This window comes from Nicotiana tabacum, chromosome 24 (assembly GCF_000715075.1).
Source record: "Nicotiana tabacum cultivar K326 chromosome 24, ASM71507v2, whole genome shotgun sequence".
Lineage (NCBI taxonomy): Eukaryota > Viridiplantae > Streptophyta > Magnoliopsida > Solanales > Solanaceae > Nicotiana > Nicotiana tabacum.
The window spans coordinates 23,793,474-23,817,490 of record NC_134103.1 but is presented as its reverse complement, the minus strand read 5'-3'; positions in this window follow the sequence as shown (position 1 = coordinate 23,817,490).

Genomic DNA, 24,017 nt, shown 5'->3' with positions numbered 1-24,017 from the left:
CCATCTGGTGCTCTTTTATGTGAAAATGTTGTGTTAGTGCGCTACATATTATTTTTTTATTTTCTGACTAAATTTAAGTCTCCATAACTAACTTAATATGGGGCTGGCTTATGTTCCAATCTCTCTCTTGGATCATTATCAGTAGCTTAATTTACTGTTGGTTTCATTCTATGTCGAATACATAGATAATTCGTGTATTAGTCTAAATTTTGATCGGTTATGGCTTGAAGTAAATGCTATGCCCTATAGGTACTCTTGATGAAGTTGAAAAAAAAAAATGTACTTTGTTTTATGAACATATTGTCTTTTGTTCCTCTGTTTTTTTTTTCAAAAATTGTGTTCTTTAGTTATATTGTATTGACTCATTTTATTTGCAGAAATCATCCAAAATCAACAAGGTGAATCGGAAAAAGTTAACGAATCCACACACTGTTGGTAAAACAAGTTTTGCTGTAATCCGCAATGAATTAGTGTATACTCTTATTTATTATTATATCTAAACTTGTGTTTTTTAAAGATCTCTTATATCCATTTTCATGCGATAGGAAAAACTAAGGAATCTGTCTCACTTAACGACATTTTTGTGGCCACAAGAGCAAGAAAACGTGGGCGTTTATACAAGGACTCAGACAAAAATACAACTAGTAAAATTGTACAAATATTTATTTGCACATTTTAGATGAGATTATTTTATTTATTCTTCTTCCTTATTCTTATTTACTTTAATTCGTTTGTTGAATTTACTTTGTTAGGCTGAAACGGAAAAAATTGAAACATAACAAAGTGTAGATGGAAATCAGTCTGTTGATGCATTTTCATCTGTCATGGATCTTGAACATTCGGGACGTTGATTATATGGACTAGGAACTGTTGAGGTTTTATTTTAAGATGTAATATTCTTAAAATGAGGGTGAATGGGAAATGGAGGGAAAATGAAATTTTGAGTAAAATTTTAAGTTTCCCCTCTTAACAATGAGACATTGTCCCATATTGGAAGTGGAAGACATTTTTGGTGGGTATATATATAATTGCTCTTCTTGTAGCTCTTAAAGAGTTAAGAAGAAAGCAAGCCTCGCGCCGTCGTCGTCGTCGCTCGCTCGGCTTCGGCTTCGGCTTCGGCTTCGGCTTCGGCTTCGGCTTTGGATTTGGTCAATTGATTGATTGATTGATTTTTTGGACCAAATTTATTTGTTAATAGTAAATATTAACGTAAGATTATCCGTATTTGTAAACGGATATTTTCCAATCCGTGTATTGATAATTTGGCAGCCGGATAATGGTCTTCCCACCATGAAGTGCTTGCTCCACAAACATGAAGTGCTTGCTCCACAAACATGTAATGCTTGCTCCACCATGAAGGGTGGACGTTTGGTCTTGCACTCCTTCTTGGCTGCTATATATATGAGCAGCAAATGTTGAAGAGATACAAAAACTCAACATACAATTCGCTCAACAAATTGGCTATACATTGCATTCCTTCCTCTCAGAACTTCCATACGTTTTTCTGAGTATATACTCCTTCGTTCTGCATTGTTTTTAACTTCAAACAAAGCAACTGTAAGTGTGATTTGCTACCGAACTTTGTGTTCGCCGAAACACTGGGGTTTGAAGTACCGCTACACCAGTGTGTTATTCGTTCTATCCTGGGAGGAAATAATCCATTACCTTGGGTACTAGGAGGGGATTAAATTCCTTAAGGAAACACTGTGAATTCAGTGGGCTCGAATTTATTATTATTGTTTCATTACGTTAACTTATATTTTGCAGAATTAATATTTACAAATACAGCAATATTGACCGGGAATAACAATCTTAAGGAATTTAATATTTATTTCTGTACTTGTGTTATTCTTATTATTCTGCAAACTAAAACCTTTGTGGTTTGTGTACTCCCGTTTTGGAGAGTTAAGCCTTCGTGGCGTTTTGTTGGATATTAAAATCTACGTGATTTTTACTCCAGTTTGAAAACGTGTATTAAACGTTTGTTTGTGTCATTCTTTTACAGAAAAGATGATGACTGAAAACGAAAACCAAGCTGTTCCGATGGCGACTGCCAACGCAACGACAAGCCGAACACCGGCGTTGGCACCGGCAGAAAAACCCGGAAAATTTTCCGGGATTGATTTCAAACGCTGGCAGCAGAAGATGTTCTTCTACTTAACTACGTTATGTCTACAGAAGTTCATCAAGGAAGATGTTCCTGATCTGCCGGATAAAACTCCAGATAATGAACGCTTTCTCGTGATTGAAGCGTGGAAGCATTCTGATTTTTTATGCAAGAATTATATTCTTAGCGGACTGGATGATAATCTGTATAATGTATACAGTAGCATGGAGACATCCAAAGAATTGTGGAATGCGCTTGAAAAGAAATATAAGACTGAAGATGCCGGGATGAAGAAATTCGTTGCCGTAAAATTTCTGGACTACAAAATGATAGATAGCAAGTCTGTTATTACTCAAGTCCAGGAATTGCAAGTGATTATTCATGATCTACTTGCTGAAGGTCTTGTAATCAACGAAGCATTCCAAGTAGCAGCAATGATTGAGAAGTTGCCTCCGTTGTGGAAGGACTTCAAAAATTATTTGAAACACAAACGAAAGGAAATGTCCCTTGAAGATCTCATTGTTCGGTTGAGAATCGAAGAGGACAATAAAGCTGCTGAAAGGAGAGGCCGTGGAAATTCAACAATAATGGGAGCAAATATTGTTGAAGCTAACAAAAAGAGGAAAAAGGCTTCTGGTCCGAAATACAACCCAAGCAAGAAGCGGTTCAGTGGAAACTGCTACAACTGTGGGAAAACCGGACACAAATCTACGGAGTGTCGTGCTCCGAAGAAAGACAAGAAAAGGGGTCAAGCAAACATGGTAGTAAACCATGATGATGTTGATAACTTGTGTGCCATGCTCTCTGAATGTAACTTGGTGGGAAATCCTAAACTGTGGTGATTTGATTCAGGAGCCACTCGCCATGTTTGTGCAGTTAGAGAGGCTTTTGCTACCTATGCTCTTGCTGAACCCGGAGAGACAGTTTATATGGGAAATGCTTCAACAGCAAAAGTTGAAGGATATGGGAAGGTATTTCTAAAAATGACTTCTGGCAAGGTCATGACTTTGAACAATGTCCTTCATGTTCCCGAAATGAGAAAGAATTTAGTCTCTACTGGACTTCTTGTTAAGCACGGTTTTAAGTGCATTTTTGTATCCAACAAGGTTGTAATTAGTAAGAATGAAATATTTGTGGGAAAAGGTTACCTCACCGAGGGCCTTTTCAACCTAAATGTAATGGTTGTTGAAAATAATAATAATATTTCAGCTTCTTCTTACTTACTTGAGTCAAATGATTTATGGCATGTACGTTTGGGTCATGTCAATTATAAAACCTTGCGGAAAATGATTAACTTGGAAGTACTGCCCAAGTTTGAATGCGAAAAATCAAAATGTCAAACATGTGTGGAATCTAAGTATGTTAAACATCCTTATAAGTCAGTTGAAAGGAATTCAAATCCTTTAGACTTAATTCACACAGATATTTGTGACATGAAGTCAATACCATCTCGCGGTGGAAAGAAGTATTTCATAACTTTTATTGACGATGGTACTCGATATTGCTATGTTTACTATTGAATAGTAAAGATGAAGCAATAGACGCATTCAAGCAATACAAAAATGAAGTTGAAACGCAACTTAACAAGAAAGTAAAAATGATAAGAAGTGATAGGGGTGGTGAATATGAATCTCCTTTTGAAGAAATATGTTTAGAATATGGAATTATTCATCAAACAACAGCCCCTTACACGCCCCAATCTAATGGGATTGCGGAAAGAAAGAATCGCACATTAAAGGAGATGATGAATGCGTTGTTGATAAGTTCTGGTTTGCCACAGAACTTGTGGGGGAAGCCATTCTTACGGCTAATCGAATATTAAATCGAGTGCCCCATAGCAAAACACAATCCATTCCTTATGAACAATGGAAAGGAAGGAAGCCCAACTTGAATTATTTTAAAGTGTGGGGGTGTTTGGCAAAAGTGCAAGTTCCTAAACCCAAAAGGGTAAAGATAGGACCGAAAACCGTTGATTGTGTTTTCATAGGATATGCGACAAATAGTAAAGCATATCGATTTCTGGTTCATAAATCAGAAAATCCCGACATTCATAATAATACGGTTATAGAATCAGATAATGCTGAGTTTTTTGAAAATATATATCCGTATAAAAAGGAATGTGAGTCGTTTGGTGAAGGATCTAAACGACCTCGGGAAGAAACAAAAGAAAGTACATGTAATCAGGAGAATCCAAGACGTAGTAAACGTCAAAGAACGTCTACTTCATTTGGACCAGATTTTGTGACTTTCTTATTGGAGAATGAGCCTCAAACATTTAAAGAAGCTATGACTTCTTCGGAATCATTGTTTTGGAAAGAGGCAGTCAATAGTGAAATAGAATCCATATTGAACAACCATACATGGGAATTGGTTGATCTTCCTCCTGGAAATAAACCTTTGGGTTCTAAATGGATTTTTAAGAGAAAAATCAAAGATGATGGCACTATTGATAAATTCAAGGCAAGGCTCGTAGTCAAAGGGTATAGACAACGAGAAGGTCTAGACTACTTTGATACATACTCTCCAGTTACAAGAATTACGTCCATACGGATGTTAGTAGCATTAGCTGCAGTGTATGGTCTTGAAATTCATCAAATGGATGTTAAGACGGCCTTCTTAAATGGAGAGTTGGAGGAAGAAATTTACATGGAACAACCTGAAGGGTTTGTGGTTCCAGGTAAAGAAAAGAAGGTATGTAGACTTGTTAAGTCTCTTTACGGACTAAAACAAGCACCCAAACAATGGCATGCAAAATTTGACCAAACAATGTTGTCAAATGGTTTTAAGATAAATGAATGTGATAAATGCGTGTACATTAAAAATGTTCCAAATCACATAGTCATTGTTTGCCTATATGTGGATGATATGTTGATAATGAGTAATGACATTGCCAACATAAATGCTACTAAGCGTATGCTCAATAGCAAGTTTGATATGAAAGACTTGGGAGTTGCTGATTTAATTCTGGGAATTAAGATCAATAAGACTCCTCAAGGTCTGGCATTGTCACAATCTCATTATATTAAGACAGTACTTGAAAAATTCAAGCACTTGGGCTTTAAAGTTGCAAAGACTCCAATTGACGTGAATCTTGCATTAGCAAAGAACAAAGGCCAAAGCATATCACAATTGGATTATGCTCATGTATTGGGATGCTTAATGTATATCATGAATTGTACACGACCAGACATAGCTTGTGCTATAAGTAAACTGAGTCGATATACGAGCAATCCAGGCCAATCTCATTGGATGGCAATGAAACGAGTTTTGGGATATTTAGAACATACCCAGAACTTTGAATTGCACTACAGTAATTTCCCTGCGGTGATTGAGGGATACTGTGATGCAAATTGGATCACCGGTTCAACTGATTCTAAGTCCACGAGTGGATATGTATTCACTATTGGTGGAGGAGCGGTATCTTGGAAGTCGTCCAAACAAACATGTATTGCCCGCTCTACAATGGAGGCTGAATTCATAGCCTTAGATAAAGCCGGTGAAGAAGCTGAATGGCTCCGGAATTTCTTGGAAGACATTCCATTTTGGCCCAAACCGTTGGCACCAATATGCATACATTGTGATAGTCAAGCGGCAATTGGAAGGGCTGGGAGCGTCATGTATAACGGTAAATCTCGTCATATACGACGAAGACATAAAACCGTTAGGCAATTACTCTCTAGAGGAATTATCACAATTGACTATGTAAAGTCAAGTGATAATGTGTCAGATCCACTTACAAAAGGCCTAACTAGAGAGGTAGTTGAGAAATCATCAAGGGGAATGGGGCTATGGCCGAGAACAAGTCATTGTGGCGGTAACTCTACCTAGAAGACTGGAGATCCCAAGATCTAGGTTCAAAGAGATCAAACAAAGTCATTAATGACGGTTCAACATTGTCAAATAAAATTTTAGTCCATTCTCGTGATGAGACAATGTTCAGTACCAAGGATAAAGCATTAAGGTTTTATAATGATTTCTAAATTTGATACGGGGTATATCAAATAGTGTATCTACAGGATGACACGTTTAGGAATCACCTATTTAAGTGTGAAGTGTGAGCCGCTTCAAGGAGAACTTTGTAAGGCCAGTTCTCTACGCACTTATGAAACCAGGCGGTGTTCATGGCTGAAACGAACACAACAATGAGAACCAAAGACGGTTAAGGGTTGATTGTGTGACTTATGGTTGTCTAGGTATACACCAAAGATCGACGGTTCAAAGATATCAAATCTACCGATTGACCGAGTATATCCGACATAAGTTTACTACGGAAAGTTCAAAGGGAAACCTACTTATCCAGATACAATTAATCCTTGCTTGTAAATCACACAGTTTTTCATGCATACTTCCGTGATATAGCCATTCCCCATTCATGTGGGGGATTGTTGAGGTTTTATTTTAAGATGTAATATTCTTAAAATGAGGGTGAATGGGAAATGGAGGGAAAATGAAATTTTGAGTAAAATTTTAAGTTTCCCCCTCTTAACAATGAGACATTGTCCCATATTGGAAGTGGAAGACATTTTTGGTGGGTATATATATAATTGCTCTTCTTGTAGCTCTTAAAGAGTTAAGAAGAAAGCAAGCCTCGCGCCGTCGTCGTCGTCGCTCGCTCGGCTCGGCTTCGGCTTCGGCTTCGGCTTCGGCTTCGGCTTCGGCTTCGGCTTCGGCTTCGGATTCGGATTCGGATTCGGATTCGGATTTGGATTTGGATTTGGTCAAATGATCGATTGATTGATTAATTTTTTGGACCAAATTTATTTGTTAATAGTAAATATTAACGTAAGATTATCCGTATTTGTAAACGGATATTTTCCAATCCGTGTATTGATAATTTGGCAGCCGGATAATGGTCTTCCCACCATGAAGTGCTTGCTCCACAAACATGAAGTGCTTGCTCCACAAACATGTAATGCTTGCTCCACCATGAAGGGTGGACGTTTGGTCTTGCACTCCTTCTTGGCTGCTATATATATGAGCAGCAAATGTTGAAGAGATACAAAAACTCAACATACAATTCGCTCAACAAATTGGCTATACATTGCATTCCTTCCTCTCAGAACTTCCATACGTTTTTCTGAGTATATACTCCTTCGTTCTGCATTGTTTTTAACTTCAAACAAAGCAACTGTAAGTGTGATTTGCTACCGAACTTTGTGTTCGCCGAAACACTGGGGTTTAAAGTACCGCTACACCAGTGTGTTATTCGTTCTATCCTGGGAGGAAATAATCCATTACCTTGGGTACTAGGAGGGGATTAAATTCCTTAAGGAAACACTGTGAATTCAGTGGGCTCGAATTTATTATTATTGTTTCATTACGTTAACTTATATTTTGCAGAATTAATATTTACAAATACAGCAATATTGATCGGGAATAACAGGAACTACAAAGACTACTTTAAAAGGAAAAGTGGGCCATTTTGAGCCGACTTCAAATGCCACAAATGATACAATGCAAGAAAAGATTCGAAAAATGGAGGAACAAAAAAGAACTAATGCGACAAGAAATTACTGGAGATGTAATTGCTCAATTTCAGCGTGCAGAATTAGTATCAACATTAACTGATTCGTCACTAGGAGAAGCTACCTCCGCACAAGCTGCTAACCAACTGATCCGTCGACCATCTACAGGTAGCAACAATCAAGGTTAGTATCACTTTACTCCGAGGTTAAAATTCATATTTTAGCAACTTTAAAGCTGCTTTTTTATTTTGCTTAAAAATCTACAGTAAAGCTGTTGTTTTTTAAAGTTAAAAACTGTTGATTTTTGTGATAAAATCTGCTCTTTTTCTGCCTTTCTTCCATACATGAAATCATGCCAATATGAGGCATTATAGAACCATTAATATTTCTGCATATAGTGTTTAGTATAAACTTTATATATTTTAATGCTATCATCTTGTGTGGCTGAGTTCATATTGCTGGAGGTTCAAGTTCATATTGAAACATTGGGTTCTCTTTGAATTCCAATTAAGGGAATGATAATCACTGTTAGTGTGACTGATAAAAGAACCTCTGTTAGTGTGACTGATTAAAATAGAAACTCTGATGTACGATGTCATTTCAGTTTTATCTTGATCCAAGGTGTACTTGTAATTTACAGCAACAGGGGGAGTCATGAGAATGAATTATAGTTTTACCAGCCAGCAATCTACTATGAAGATAGTTTCACAAAAATGTTTCTGTGTATAGTAATACAAAGGTTACTCCATTATTTGCCTTTGTAGCATAATGAAGAATTTTATTTTCTTTTATCTCATAGAAAATTATTGCCTGCAAAGCTGTTGTAACCTCTGGTATAGTAACCTCTAGTTTCTACTTTCTACATTTGGAGATTGGACTATGTTTGGTCTTTATGAAGGTCTTGACTTTAATTATTAAATTGAATAGGTCTTTATGAAGGTCTTGACATTTGGAGATTGAATACGTTTGGTTTTCAATTATCATTCTCTTGTATGTCACACTAGATACTTCGTTGTTGTATTTTCAATTGCGAATACCTTTTGTCCTCTTCAAGTTCCTTTTGTTTGTGATATGATAAATCTTATTCTACAGATGGTTGTGTCTTACTACGTGTCATGACATTAATATACATATATGTTTAAATGAAATCCTTTTATAAAACTTTTGCTAAATTGTTTGTTTTTTAATTATTTGTAGGTGGAGAACTTGAACAAGGAAACGAAAGAGATGAAGATCTGACTTAGGAGTATTAGGTTGATTCATGATGAAACTTTACATATGCAGTAGGAATATTTTATTTTTAACCACTCTGTAAACTTATCTGTTCCAATTCACTGGCAAATATTGTTATATATTTTGCTTTTTTGGATATTACACCTATCCTAGATTCTTATTTTATTTATAAATAGATTTTTCTCGTAAATTATATATATATTTCAAGGTATGTTATATTGTTAGTTTGTTTAATCATTGCAATAGAGCTACAATAGTCGTTGCAGTAGCCTAGAAAATAATCATTGTAATATATCAACATAACCATTGCAAATAGCATGAATCCCAAATCGTATAAGCCAAAAGTGACCGTTGCAATAGCATAAAGTACCGTTGCAATAGTATAAAATAATTGTAGCAATAGCCTCAACAACAATTGCAGATAAACTCTATTGCAACGATTTTTAACTATTCCTGTAGAATCACAAAATCGTTGTAATATCATTCAAGAATAACCGTTGCAATAGGCTATCTATTGCATCCGTTATTGAACCGTTACTAAAAACCGTTGCAATAGGTCTATTGTAACGAAATTTATTGTAGCGGCCACAAAAACCGTCACAATAGCACTGTGGCAACGGTTTTCCTACCTACCGCAACGGTTTTGAAACTGTTACCATAAGCCTAATTTCTAGTAGTGATGGTTGTGTGATTTGGCTTTGAGCTCTTCTATGGATTTTGAGTTGTGCTGAGGAACATGGTTCCTTGTTGAAAATTTGGGTATACCACGAGAGAATTGTTGAAGGCCCAGGCAGTGCTGGGTATTTCTTTTGGGCCTGATGTGGGCCTACTGTCATTATGTGTATAATATTTGTAATCATATTTATTATTGGGCCTATAATAACTTTGTAATAAACAATTGGGGTGTTAGTAAAAATGGGGGATGGGTAAATTCTGATGTGTGCATGCAAGGGTAGAAAACATGCATATAAGACTCAATGATTTATTTGCTATATATGCCTTTCACTCTCTATGTGCACTGTAGAAGTCATGTCATTAGGAGAAGCACACAATCACACTATTTGTATACTAGCAAAGCATGAGCTCAAATGCTTCAATTATCCTTGTTGCTACATGTTATTAGAAAACTTGCCCATAGGAAATAAATATCGTTGAACTTTCCTTTAATTTGCATTGTTGCACCATCTCCACTAGAAATCATGCCTATAGGATTTCAATCATTTCATTTGTTACTATATCGCACTGTTCACCTAGAAAACATGCCTATTCGCCTTAATAACTGTTAATGATGCGCCTCTCAACATTGTTTATTGTTCACTTAGGCCACTATCAAAAGCATAAGTAATTATGAGTTTCTCTCGATAGATTTCAATGTCTTTACTGCATAAATCACTTAGACGCAACATCTATAGGATTAATAACTGAAAATCTGCGATTTTAATAATCAGTATGCGACAACTGTACAATCATGTCTATGAGCAACACCTTGCATCTGAAATTGTCTGCATGTTTTAAATCAAAGTCACATAGAGATCATGTCTATAGGGCTTAAGGTTCTCCATTCTGAAACAACCTAACATAAAAACCTGTTTCACGTGCATTTGTTGCTTAAGTGTGGAGGCTAACTTGAGCCCTTAACTGCCCATATTTGAAGTCCAATATGTGTTTTGTATGTCACCTAGTTTTGACATTTCTGAGCCACCTAAGGTCGGTCTAGAACCACCCTAGTAGAGGTCCAATACCTCCTGGACCATAGGAATGGGACCGGTAGTGCACGCATAGAGCACGACTTAGAATTGAATTAGCGTGCTTTAGGAAAACAACTTTAACATAGTAATCGGGTAGCTGAAGATGATAGTCTGTGCCCGCTGAATAAAATGAGCAACTCCCTATCTCAAGGGAGTTGCGAAGTATTATTTATGTTGCACTAGGTGATCCTTTATGCTAAAAAACTTAGGACCCCCCTTCCCCCTCTTTTATATGTTGTTATTAGATCCAAATAGTTGTATCCCTATATTCGTACTAAGATCTGTACTAACCATGTTGTAATGAAATTCTTTGACCTTTACTTTCGATTTGTTTATTTGGTCACTTGGCCTAATTGTAATCCACATAATTTTAAGTTCGGCCGGGACCCACAGTTGTGGGCCTCGAAGAGTGCCTAACACCTTCTCTTTGAGGTAATTTGAGCCCTTACCCGATATTTGGTGACGTTGACTAGTCAAACAAAGTCATTTGCATAACGGAGAAGGTCCAAATATACCCCTGCACTTTTGAAAATGGTCTAAGAATACCCCCTCATTATACTATTGGATTATCTATACTCCTGCAGTCATATTTTGGGGTTCAAATATACCCCTCATTTAAACGGAGGGACACGTGTCATCGTCCTATTGGCCAATTCTAAATATCTCTTAATTAATTAAAAATACCCATTATCCATACCCGAAAAATAATTTTATAAAGTAATTTGTTTTTGTAAAAACTAGAAAAAACTGAATTTTTTTTACTAAAAACTAAAAAAAAGATTTTTTTTTTCATTTTTTTACAAAAACATCTGCTTAAAAAAAACTGAAAAATATTTTTTAAAACAAGTTTTTTGTAAAAAGCTGGAAAACAAAACTGAAAAATAAATTTCTAAAGCAATTAAAAACTGAAAAAACTGAATTTGTTTAACTAAAAACTGAAAAAAATAAAATATTTATTTTTTCAGTTTTTACAAAAACAATGCTTTAAAAAAACTGAAAAATAATTTCTAAAGCAATTTATTTTTGTAAAAACCGACAAAAAACTAAAAAGTAATTTTCTAAAGCAATATTTTTGTAAAAACTGAAAAAATAAATATTTTCTTTTTTTCAGTTTTTAGTTAAAAATATTTCAGTTTTTTTTTCAGTTTTTAATTGTTTTAGAAAATTGTTTTTCAGTTTTGTTTTCCAGTTTTTACAAAAAAATTGTTTTAAAAAATATTTTTCAGTTTGTTTTAAGCAAATGTTTTTGTAAAAAATGAAAAAGAAATATTTTCATTTTTTTTTCCAGTTTTTAGTAAAAAACATTCAGTTTTTTCCAGTTTTACAAAACAAAATTGCTGTATAAAATTGTTTTTCGGGGATTGGATAATGGGTATTTTTAATTAATTAGGAGATATTTGAAATTAGCCAATAGGACGATGACACATGTCCCTCCGTTTAAATGAATGGTATATTTGAACCCAAAGTATGACTGTAGGGGTATAGATAACCCAATAGTATAACGAGGAGAATTCTTAGACCATTTTCGAAAGTACATGAGTATATTTGGACCTTCTCCGTTTGCACAATAGGTGCCCTAACGCACCTTAAAAATCGTTGGGTGGTGACTCTTCTCTTTTAATACTATCCTCTATTTAAAAGAGTTGTCACATGTCGAAACCCGCTTTCACGAGAAGACGGGGGGGGCGCGACAACACCAAACCAAACTGATTCAACTTATAAATTTTAAATTCTTCAAACTTACTCCGAACGCACCGAAACATACTTAAACTACTCGGAATGCCACCAATTTTTGCGTGCAAGTATTAAATCATCATATAGAACTATTCTCAGGCCCGGAATTCCGAACGGACCTCAATTACTCCAAAACCTACTCCAAACCAAATTTAAAGAACTTTAAAACCTTTAAATAGTTAACTTTCACTATTAAGCGCTGAAACTCTCCCGGATTATCCAAAATCCGATTCGAACATACGCCAAAGTCCAAAATCATCATACGAACGTATTGGAACCGTTAAATCCCGATTCCGAGGTCATTTTTTCCAAATATTGACCTAAGTTAAACTTAGCCTTTTAAAGCTAAACTAAGGAATTAAGATCTTCCAAATGCAGAACTAAACATCACCGCAAGTCATAAAACAGTAAAAGCACGCACAGAGAGTCTTATTTAAGGGAACAGGGTTCTAAAAGTAAAATGACCGGTTGGGTCGTTACATTCTCCACCTCTTAAACAAATGTTCATCCTCGAACGAGTTTAGAATCATATCTGGAGTGCTGAAAAAGTGTGGATATCTGCTCCGCGTGTCCTCCTCGGCCTCCCAAGTCGCTTCCTCTGCTGGTTGGCCCCTCCACTGAACGTTTACCACAGAAATATTCTTAGACCTCAACTGGCGAACCTGTCTATCAACAATGTCAATTGGTTCCTCTTCATAACCCAAGCTCTCATCTAGCTGAACCGTGCTGAAGTCTAACACATGTGACAGGTCGGCATGATACTTTCGGAGCATAGATACATGGAAAACTGGATGAACTCCCGATAGACTAGGAGGCAAAGCAAGCTCGTAAGCAACCTCTCCAACTCGTCTCAACACCTCAAATAGGCCTATAAACCTTGGGCTCAACTTTCCCTTCTTCCCAAACCTTCAAGAGAACTTTTTCACCCACCATAAACGATAAATCACGCGCTTTCTGATCCGCGTAACTCTTCTATCTGGACTGTGATGTGCGAAGTCGCTCCTGAATAAACTTTACCTTTTTCAAGGCATCTTTCATCAAATTAGTACCATATAACTTAGCCTCATCAGGCTCAAACCATCCGATGGGAGAACGACATAGCCGAATATACAAAGCCTCAAATGGAGCCATCTCGATGCTAGATTGGTAACTGTTGTTATAAGCAAAATCGGCCAAAGGAATGAAACGATCCCACTGACCTCCGAAGTCAATCACACTTGCCTGAGCATATCCTCCAAAATATGAACTGTCCGCTCCGACTATCCGTCGGTCTACGGATGAAAGGCTATGCTTAACTCTACACGGGTCCCCAATTCACTCTGTACTGCTCTCCAGAAATGTGAAGTAAACTGAGAGTCCCTATCTGATATGATGGAAATTGGCACACCGTGCAACCGAACTATCTCCTGAATATAAATCTGGGCCAACCTCTTTGAAGTATACGTAGTCACAACCGGAATATATTGTGCCGACTTGGTCAACCTATCGACAATGACCCAAACTGCATCAAACTTCTTCAAGGTCCGCGGCAACCCAACTACAAAGTCCATAGTAATGCCTTCCCATTTCCACTTCAGTATAGTCATCTACTGAAGTAGGCCATCTGGCCTATGGTGCTCATATTTAACTTGCTTACAATTTAGGCACCTGGCCACATATTCAACTATATCTTTCTTCATCCACCGCCACCAATAATGATGCTTCAGGTCACGATACATCTTCGTAGCACCTGGATGAATAGAATATTGAGAGATGTGTGCCTCTTCTAGGATCGTTTCCCTCAAGCCATCAACATTAGGAATACATAGGCGACCCTGGAGTCACAGAGCGCCATCATCACTGATAGTAACCTCTTTGGCACCACCTCGTAGTACTGTTTCCCGAAGAACCAACAAGTGTGGATTATTAAACTGGCGGGCCTTGATCCACTCAAATAGTGAATACTGGGCAACAACACATGCAAGAACTCGGTTGGGCTTTGAAATATCCATCCTCATAAGTCTGTTAGCCAAGGACTAAATGTCCAAGGCTAATGGCCTCTCCTCTACTGAAATAAAAGCCAAACTACCCATACTCTCCACCTTTCTACTCAAAGCATCTACAACTACATTCGCTTTGCCCGGATGGTAACGGATAGTAATATCATAATCTTTCAATAACTCAAGTCATCTGTGATGCCTCAAATTTTGATCCATCTGCTTGAATAAATTCTACAAACTATGATGATCAGTGTAAACCTGACAAGACACCCCATAAAGATAATGCCTCCAAATCTTAAGAGCGTGAACAATCACAGCTAACTCCAAATCATGTATTGGGTAATTTGTGTCGTGGGGCTTCAGCTGACGTGAGGCATATGCCATAACTCGCCCCTCATGCATCAATACATAACTCAGGCTAACGCGTGAAGCATCGCAATACACTATATACATCCCTGAACCGGAAGGCAACACTAACACCGGTGCTAAAGTCAATGTTGTCTTGAGCTTCTGGAAGCTCACCTCACAATCATCAAACCATCGGAACGGAGCACCCTTCTGGGTCAATTTGGTCAAAGGTGCTGCAATAGATGAAAATCCCTCCACGAACCGACAATAATAACCTGCTAATCCCAGAAAACTTCTGATCTCATTCGTCGAAATGGGACAATGCCAATTCTGAACTGCCTCAATCCTTTTGGGATCAACTTTAATACCTTCTCCCGATATAATATGCCCCAAGAATGCTATAGAGTTTAGCCTAAAATTACACTTAGAGAACTTAGCATATAGCTTTGGTTCCCGCAACGTCTGAAGCACCACTCTCAAATGCTGCTTGTGGTCCTCTATACTACGTGAGTAGATCAAAATGTCATCAATAAAGACAATGACAAACGAATCAATATATGGCCTGAACACCCGGTTCATTAGATCTATAAATGTGTTGGGGCGTTAGTCATACCGAAGGACATCACCAGAAACGCGTAATGGCCATATCTAGTCCGGAAAGCAGTCTTCGGAACATCAGAATCCCAAATCTTCAACTGATGGTACCCTGATCTCATGTTGATCTTAGAGAACACTCTGGCACCCTGTAAATTGTCAAACAAATCATCAATACATGGCAACAGGTACTTGTTCTTAATGGTAACTTTGTTCAATTGGCGATAATCAATACACATCCGCATAGTCCCTTCTTTCTTCTTCACAAATAATATCAGTGCCTCCCCAAGGCGACACACTCGGCCTGACGAATCCCTTTGCTAACAACTCCTCAAGATGTTCCTTCAACTCCTTCAACTCTTTCGGAGCCATACAATATGGTGGAATAGATATAGGCTGTGTACCTGGAGCAAAATCAATACAGAAATCAATATCACGATCTGGTGCCATGCTTGGGAGATCAGAAGGAAATACATCGGAGAACTCTGGGACTACGGGCACTGAATCAATTGTCAAAGTCTCTGTAGTAGTGTCCCTAACATAGGCCAAATAAGCCAAACAACCTTTCTCGACCATGTGTCGAGCCTTAAGAAAGGAAATAACCCGACTAGATGCACCGGCACACAAACTCTTCCACTCCAATCTAGGAAACTCCGACATTGCCAAGGTAACAGTCTTAGCATGGGAATCTAGGATGGCATGATATGGGGATAGCCAGTCCATGCCTAAGATGTTCTTAAAGTCGGCCATATCAAGCAGTAAAAGATCCGCTCTAGTCTCGTAACCACAAAAAGTAACTATGCAGGACCGGTAGCTCCGGTCTACAATAATGGAATCGCCCATCAGAGTGGACACATAAATAGGAGTACCCAATGACTCATGAGAAACACCCAGGAAATGAGCAAACAGAGATGAAACATAGGAATAAGTAGACCCTGGATCCAATAATACCGAGGCCTCTCTACCGCAGACAAAAATAATACATGTGATCACGACATCTGAGGCACTGTATCTTGTCTGGCCGGGAAAGCATAAAACCTAGATGGAGCGCCACCTGGCTGGCCTCCACCTCTAAGATGACCCCTACCAGCTTGCCCCCCGCCTCTAAGTGGCCGGACGGCTTGTAGATCAACTGGTGCGGTAATCATATACTACTGACCCTGCTGCAATGTCCTACCCCGAAGCCTGGAGACAGAATATCCGTACATGACTGAAATCCCCACACCCGAAACAAACCCTCGGTACGGTGGACTACTGACCTGAAGTCTAGCCCTGATGACCTGAATACCCACTAGAGTAACCCTGAATAGCTGGTGGGCAGTAAGAACTCTCTGCATAGCACTGAAATAAGGTCATACTGGAGCACCCCGAGGAGGTGGCGGTGCTGGGTAAAGGGACATGCTGGACTGGCCCCTCACGAACTGACCTATGCCCCCAGCCGGGGCACCACTGAACTCTCCCGAATATCGAAACTGCTTGTCCCTCGCTGCCTGCTCACGGCTCCACTGACGGACACCCTCAATCCTCCGAGTGATCTCTATAACTAGCATGTAAGAAGTCCCCATCTCCACCTCTTGTGCTATGGTGGCCTGAATACCAGAGTGCAATCCGGCGACAAACCTTTGCACTCTCTATACATCAGTAGGTAGTATCATAAGTGCAGGGAGAGACAACTCAGAGAACCTCGTCTCATAGTCAGTCACTGACATCTGGCCCTGCTGGAGCTGCTCGAACTGGAACCGCAACTCTTCCCTCTGAGAGGGTGGTATGTACATGTCCAAGAAAAAGGTTGTGAACTGATCCCAAGTCATGGGCCTCTGCCTCGGCCTCTAACAACAGGGGGAGCAACTCTTCCATAGTCTGGAACCTCTGTAGAGCACGTCCTCACCATCAGTGAGAGAATAAGGGAAATATACTTAATATTAATCGTGTTTTAGTATAGGGTGTAGTGATTGATATGGTGTTCGTATATTAGAATCAGGTATTGTAAAGAAATTCGGAGGTTGAAATTTGGTTCTAAGGCTTATTGATTGAATAAAATGGGAGGACCCTCAATCCGGCTTGAGTTGAGGTTCCAAATTTGAATTGTGATGGAACGGGTAGGTGCACAAGGTGTTAAACAGTGATTTTGGACAACTATGGAGAAATTCCTAGCACGTTCGAGGACGAACGTATGTTTAAGTGGGGGAGAATATAACGACCTGACCGGTCGTTTTGAGCTCTAGTGCATCATTCGGCAGTTTGAGGCCTGGAGTAGCTTCACTTCAGGTATTATGACTTGTACTTGTGGTCGGAATCGAATTTCGGGAGGTTTGGAGTTGATTTGGGAAAAACTTCTAAATTCAGAAGCTTTAAATTGGAAGAATTGACTAAGGTTTGGATTTTTAATAAATGACCTCAGAATCGGGAATTTAAGGTTCAAATAGGTTTGTATGATAATTTCGGACTTGGGCGTATGTTCGGATCAAGTATCGGGTGGCCCGGAAGTATTTCGGTGCCTATTACAGCAGGTTGGCATTTTGAAGGTTTAATAATTTCTTAAGTTTGGGTTGGAGTGGATTTTTATGTTATCATTGCCCATTAGGGATTCCGAGCCTGGGAATAGTTATGTATGGTGATTCTGGTCTTAGGGTGCGTTCGGATGTGGATTTGGAGGTCTGTAGGTCGTTTCGGGGTCATTTGGCGAAAGTTGGAAATTTGAAGGTTTTTGGAAAGTTTGACCAGGAGTGGACTTTTTGATATCAGGGCCGGATTCCGATTCCGAAAGTGGGAGTAAGTCTGTAATGTTAATTATGACTTGTGTGCAATTTTTAAGGTCAATCGGATTTGATTTGATAGGTTTCGGCGTCGAATGTAGAAGTTTGAAGTTCTATAGTTCATTAAGCTTGAATTGGAGTGCGATTCGAGGTTAAACATTTTTTGATGTGATTTGAAAGCTCGAATAAGTTTTTATCATATGTTGGGACATGTTGGTTTATTTGGTTAAGGTCCCGAGGGTCTCGTGTGGATTCCGGATGGTTAACGGATTTATATTTGGACTTAGGAAATGCTGAAGCTGGGCAGCAGTTGCTATGACCGCTTCTGCAGACGTTTGGTCGTAGAAGAGACCCCGCGAAAGCGAGGTGAGGTCCATAGAAGTGGCTTGGGCATCCTGGGCGTGAAGTCAAAGGAGTGGAAGGGGGCAGCGCACCTACGTGTGCACACAAGCGAAGTAAGGCCCGTAGGTACGGGATTGTGCGCAGATGTGCTAGGGTGTGTCGCACCTGCGGTTGCGCAGGAGCAAAAGAATTTCCGCAGGTGCGAGGGTCTGCTAACAGTGGTCTTCTATAGATGCGAGGAAGCTTCCATAGAAGCGGCTCTTGTGTCTGCAGAAGTGGAAATGACTGGACAGAACCCTTTAAGTTCGAGGGTTCGATAATTTCACCTATTTTCGGAATTTGGAGCTCGGTTTGGGCTACTTTTGAGAGGAATTTCACCACACAATTGTGGTAAGTGTTCTTGACTCCCTTGTAATTATATTTCATGAATTAATCTTCATTTTTGGTGTATGATTATCGAATCTTCAAGAGAAATCGAAGGAAATTTCTATAATTTCACAAAAAGATGTTTTCGAGTTTTGAATACCGATTCAGGGTCAGATTGGAGTGAAATTAATATGGTTGAACTCATAATTGGATGGATTTTTGGATTTTGTGAGTTTTGTCGGGTTCCGAGACGTGGGCCTCAATGCCAACTTTTCGAGCGGAGTTGGAAATTGTTTAAATTGATTAGTTATGAGTAATAAAATACATATTGTTTTATTTGCACATTGTTTGCATAGCTTTAGATCGACAAGCATCGGTTTGAGGTGCTAGAGTGGCGTTGGAGCCGGCTATGAAACTTTAGAGCGAGGTAAGTCTCTTGTCTAATCTTGTAAGAGAAAATTTACCCCATAGGTGATTTAAATAAATTTTTTTTGCTAATTATGGGGGCTACGTACGCACGAGGTGACGAGAGTCCGTGCGTAGCTACTAATTATGCTATGTCCGGGTAGTTTAGGACCCAAATCATGAATTACTTGAAATATTTGCATCCTTTATTAATTGAATTACTTGAATCATATTAGAAATTGTTAAGAGTAAATAGTAAAAGACTGACATTTCACATACTTAAATTTTTGTGCAAATTACTCGACCGTTAATAGAAATTGTACATCCTTATGTGTTAGCCTTGTGATAGCTTCTCATTTCGGCGGTTCATAAAGTGTCCTTCTTTCTTGTGGAGCGGGCCGAATACCTCAGAAGTATAGATGCATCTATAGATCGTGTCATTAGTCTCTCGGCAGTGTACACATTATTCTGGATTGGGCCGAAGGACCTTAGCAGAATCGTGCGTTATATAATTAGTAGCCCGAATATTCACGAGAAAATCCTCCCAGTGATGCCCGACATTCTATTTAGTATTATTTATTTATTTAATAATGACACTTGCCATACTTCTGAGTTGTTATGGTAGAATACAAAATTTATGCTTTAAAAGAAATATTTAAAAAATTTTGTAACTTGCATATTTATCCCATTATTCTGTATGCTTCATATCCGCTCACACTTTTATTATGTTATTTTATTGGACCTTTAGTAAGTGTCGATGTCGACCTTTCGTCACTACTTCTTCGAGGTTAGACTTGATACTTACTGGATACGCGTTGATTTACGTACTCATACTATACTTGCTGCATATTTTGTGCAGGTACATGCGTGTCTAGTGGTGTTTTGGGTGTAGAGGCGCATCTATTGCGGGAACTTACGGTGAGCTGCATTTCATGTTACGAATTCGCAGCATATAAAGTCTCCATCCAAGTTATTTACATTCTCCTGTCTAATTTGTGTTCCAGACAAAGGTTGTATTTTTATCATATTTCCTAGTTGATGTGCATGCACTTGTGACACCGGATTTTGGGGTTCCTACTGGATGTTAGTATGGTAGTTCCCGTAATTATCATTGTGTCTCCCTGTAAATTTTATTTCATACTTTTTAGTTAATGGAAAATTATGATTTTAAAAGTAATAAAAATGAGTAATTAAATTAGCAAATTATCATTGGCTTGCCCGACGGCGACGTTAGGCCCCATCACGATCTATAATGGATTTTGGGTCGTGACACTACATTTCTTAGGGTATAGCTTCCGCACAAACAAATTGTGATTTATTCAATTTGAAGTTGCAGCAAAGTATGACTCCAAAACTATAACTATATCAGCAAAATATCAATGTCCAAAATGAGTTGGAATTTGAAGGTTCGTGTTGTTAGATTATGGCACGTTCCAGACCGCGAGAAATCTGAAAATCTTAACTCAATTGCATTAATTATTCAAGATGAAAAGGTGCATACTCTTTTACCTGTTATTATGTTTTCATGTCTTTCGAGTTGTGATGTATTTTCTTGAAACCTTACTAACTTAAATTTCTTTCAAATTTATATCTTTAGGGAGATTGAATTCATGCAATTATTGGAAGATCTGTTATGTGTATTTTCAAAACAAAAATACATGAAATGGAATTGTATGTTATGAAAAACTTTGTGGTTGGACCAAACAATATGAAAATTAAGAGGACAACTTCTTGAAAATGCACTGTAATATGTCCATGAGCATTTGCTACAATAATGTTCCCTTAAGCACATGCTTCATATCAAGCAAATTGTATAGCATCATTAATTTTTGTGGAATACTCATATCAAGCAAATTGTATAGTATCATTATTTTTTTTATGGAACATTTATTAGGAGATGGAATAAAAGTTTTACTAGAGTCTCAAAATATTTTTAGTGTTTGGTTGTACAGATAGTATTAACACTAACAAAATTAAACTTACGGTGTAGATCGTTCTTTTTAATTATCCGCACATCGCGCGGGGTACTAATACTAGTTTATATTACCACTAACATATCACATTTATTATTTATAAATATTCGTATACTATACCAAATATATGTTATTAGTATACTATAGCTATAGTAAATATTATATATTGTTAATATATTAATAGTATATGTTATTAGTATACTATAGCTATAGTAAATATTATATATTGTTAATATATTAATAGTATATGTTATTAGTATACTATATATATATATATATATATATGTGTGTATATATATATATATATATATATATATATAATATTGTACATAAGTATGGTGATGAAGTATATTTGGGACGGTTGATATATTAGAAAAGGGGAATAGAGGCTTGAAGAATTGGGATATAGTGGAATATTATTTAATTGAGATATTAGAGGAAAAATGTATAAGTTTTTGTTAAGAGAGAATCTTAAGTAAGAGATATATCATTTTAGGTGAGAGCGAATCTCAAGAGAGAGATTTTAGAAAATTTATGGAAAGTTGTACATAATTTAACTAAAAGGGTAAGATTTTAAAATAAATTGTGTTTTATGTAATTTTGTGAAAGTAGTTGTAGGAAATTTAAATAAGTCTTAAAAAGATTGTATTCTATGTAAATTCCTCAAATTCTATCTCATGGTCCAATTATTCATAACTCTATTTGAAAGATCATCTTTTATTGGCTTTTTTAAAATCATATTTAAACCACAAAATTCAAACAACAAAAGACATGGGTGTTAATCATTAATGCAATCTAATAGTGAGCATGATACCAAAATTACATATAATATTTCAAACCAACAATAATAAAAAACAAAATAGAGATTTTGGGAGGATATTGGACTCTTCAAGATGCATTTCTTTTTCTTTTTTAAAACAACTAGTGGAGAATTTATGTATTTACAACAAAACTTTAACACTTGAATTTATAGAAAATCTAAAGGTAAAGAGCTTATTATAGAGTCGGTCTTTGAAACATGGAATAGAAACTACAACTATATATGTATGTATATTGTTACGACACTTAAAGTTTTTACCATTTATGATTTTCAAATAAACTTAAAGATTCACGCCATGTGCTTCAGGTTTGCATTTTTTAACAAGACTATGACAGATCTAAACATACACATAGATAACATGACCACAATAAACGAACTATCTAAGATAATAGCTCAAATCATATTATTTTCAGTCAAACTCGACCCCTATTGTGATATCTGAAAAATTTATAGATGTTTGCACATGCCTATGTAGTTCTAGATGTTCAACATTCAATTGTTAAAAAGAAAACAATTTGAAAACATGCTGAAAAAGAACATCATAAACTCATAGCTTCGACATTCATATTTTGAATAATCGAAAATCTACATTATAAAGTCCAGAAGAGTTACCTAAAAATTACAGATCAAAGATGAAGCAACAGTGATGAACTCAAAGTTTCACAAGAACTTTTGAATTCAATTATACAAGACCAGCAAATGCGGCTGTAACGACCCGGCCGGTCATTTTGAGTATTACAACTTTATTCCCCCACTTACTGCTCAATGTGTACTTTACAGTTGTTATGTGACTTACCGAGGTAATTGGTTGGGGTCCGGTGTGGTTTCGGAATGAATTGAGACAGTTAGTCTCAAAGATGAAAATTTAAGTTGGAAGTTTTATCGGGGAGTTTACTTTTTGATATCGGGGTCGCAATTCGATTCTGAAAATTCGAATAGGTCTGTTATGTCATTTATGACTTGTATGCAAAATTTGAGATCAATCGTACTTGATTTGCAAGGTTTCGGCATCGAATGTAGAATATTCTGACGTCGTTTCTTCAAGATTTAAGTTGTATCACATTACGAAAATGAGATCCAAATTCAGCTTTGATTGAAGCATTAGATCCGTATTGAAATTTCAGAGCCATAGCAAAACGAATCGTCGAATTCAGACATCGTATGAGAGAGTTATACCCATTTCCGTGTAGGAAAATATTTCTCGTTGTCGTCAGTGTCCAGGATAGTATGGGGCGCTATCCCAGGCACTGGAACTTCTGGGGTTCGGGAAACGGCGCCACAGGCAGCGCCCCACGCCACCTGTGGCGCTGCAAACATAAGGGGACTCTATAATCCGGGGGTTTTGCCATTTTTGGCATAAACATAGTTGGGGAGCTCGGTTTGGGCGATTTTCAAAGGCAAACTTCACAAATTGGACTGGGGTAAGTAATCTTAACTTGATTTGGTCCGTTATTCATGAATCTAACACTATTTACAGCACCTATTTCGTGATTTGGGGGATTCGAATAGAAATTTTCCAAAATTTGATTTGACGGTTTGAAGGCCGAATCGGAGTCATAATTTAGTAATTTGTGTATGCTTGGACTCGTGGTTGAATGGGCATTCATATTTTATAACTTTTGCTGAATGCTGAGTGCTGAGTGGTTTAGAGGAATGAGTAACTATGAGAAAAGAGTGATTGTGAGGTTGGAGTGAATGAGAGGACTGAGTGACTGTTGCTCTGAGAGGATGCATTGATTTCATTATTGTTGTACTCCAGCTGTCATATATCACTGCTTTGGAAATTTTTGCAAGACATTATCTTCTGTTTCAGTCGAATTTGATATGAAATTACTGTTTGAGTTTTAGATAATAAACTTGAAAGCATGTCTACCTTCTTATGTTGAAAATTACTGTAATTGGACTTAGCTGTGAAGCTCGTCACTATCTTCAGCTCTTTATTTAGTATTGTTACTTGCTGAGTTGGTTGTACTCATACTATACCATGCACCTCGTGTGCATCCAGGTACCTCCGGACACAGCGGTTGCTATTTCTTTTGGAGCTTTATCTGTTGGAGACTATCAAAGTAGTTGCTCGACGTCCGCAAATCTTGACTCTCCTTCCGTTCACTTTTTATATTATTCTATATTCTCGGAAAGTGTTTTTA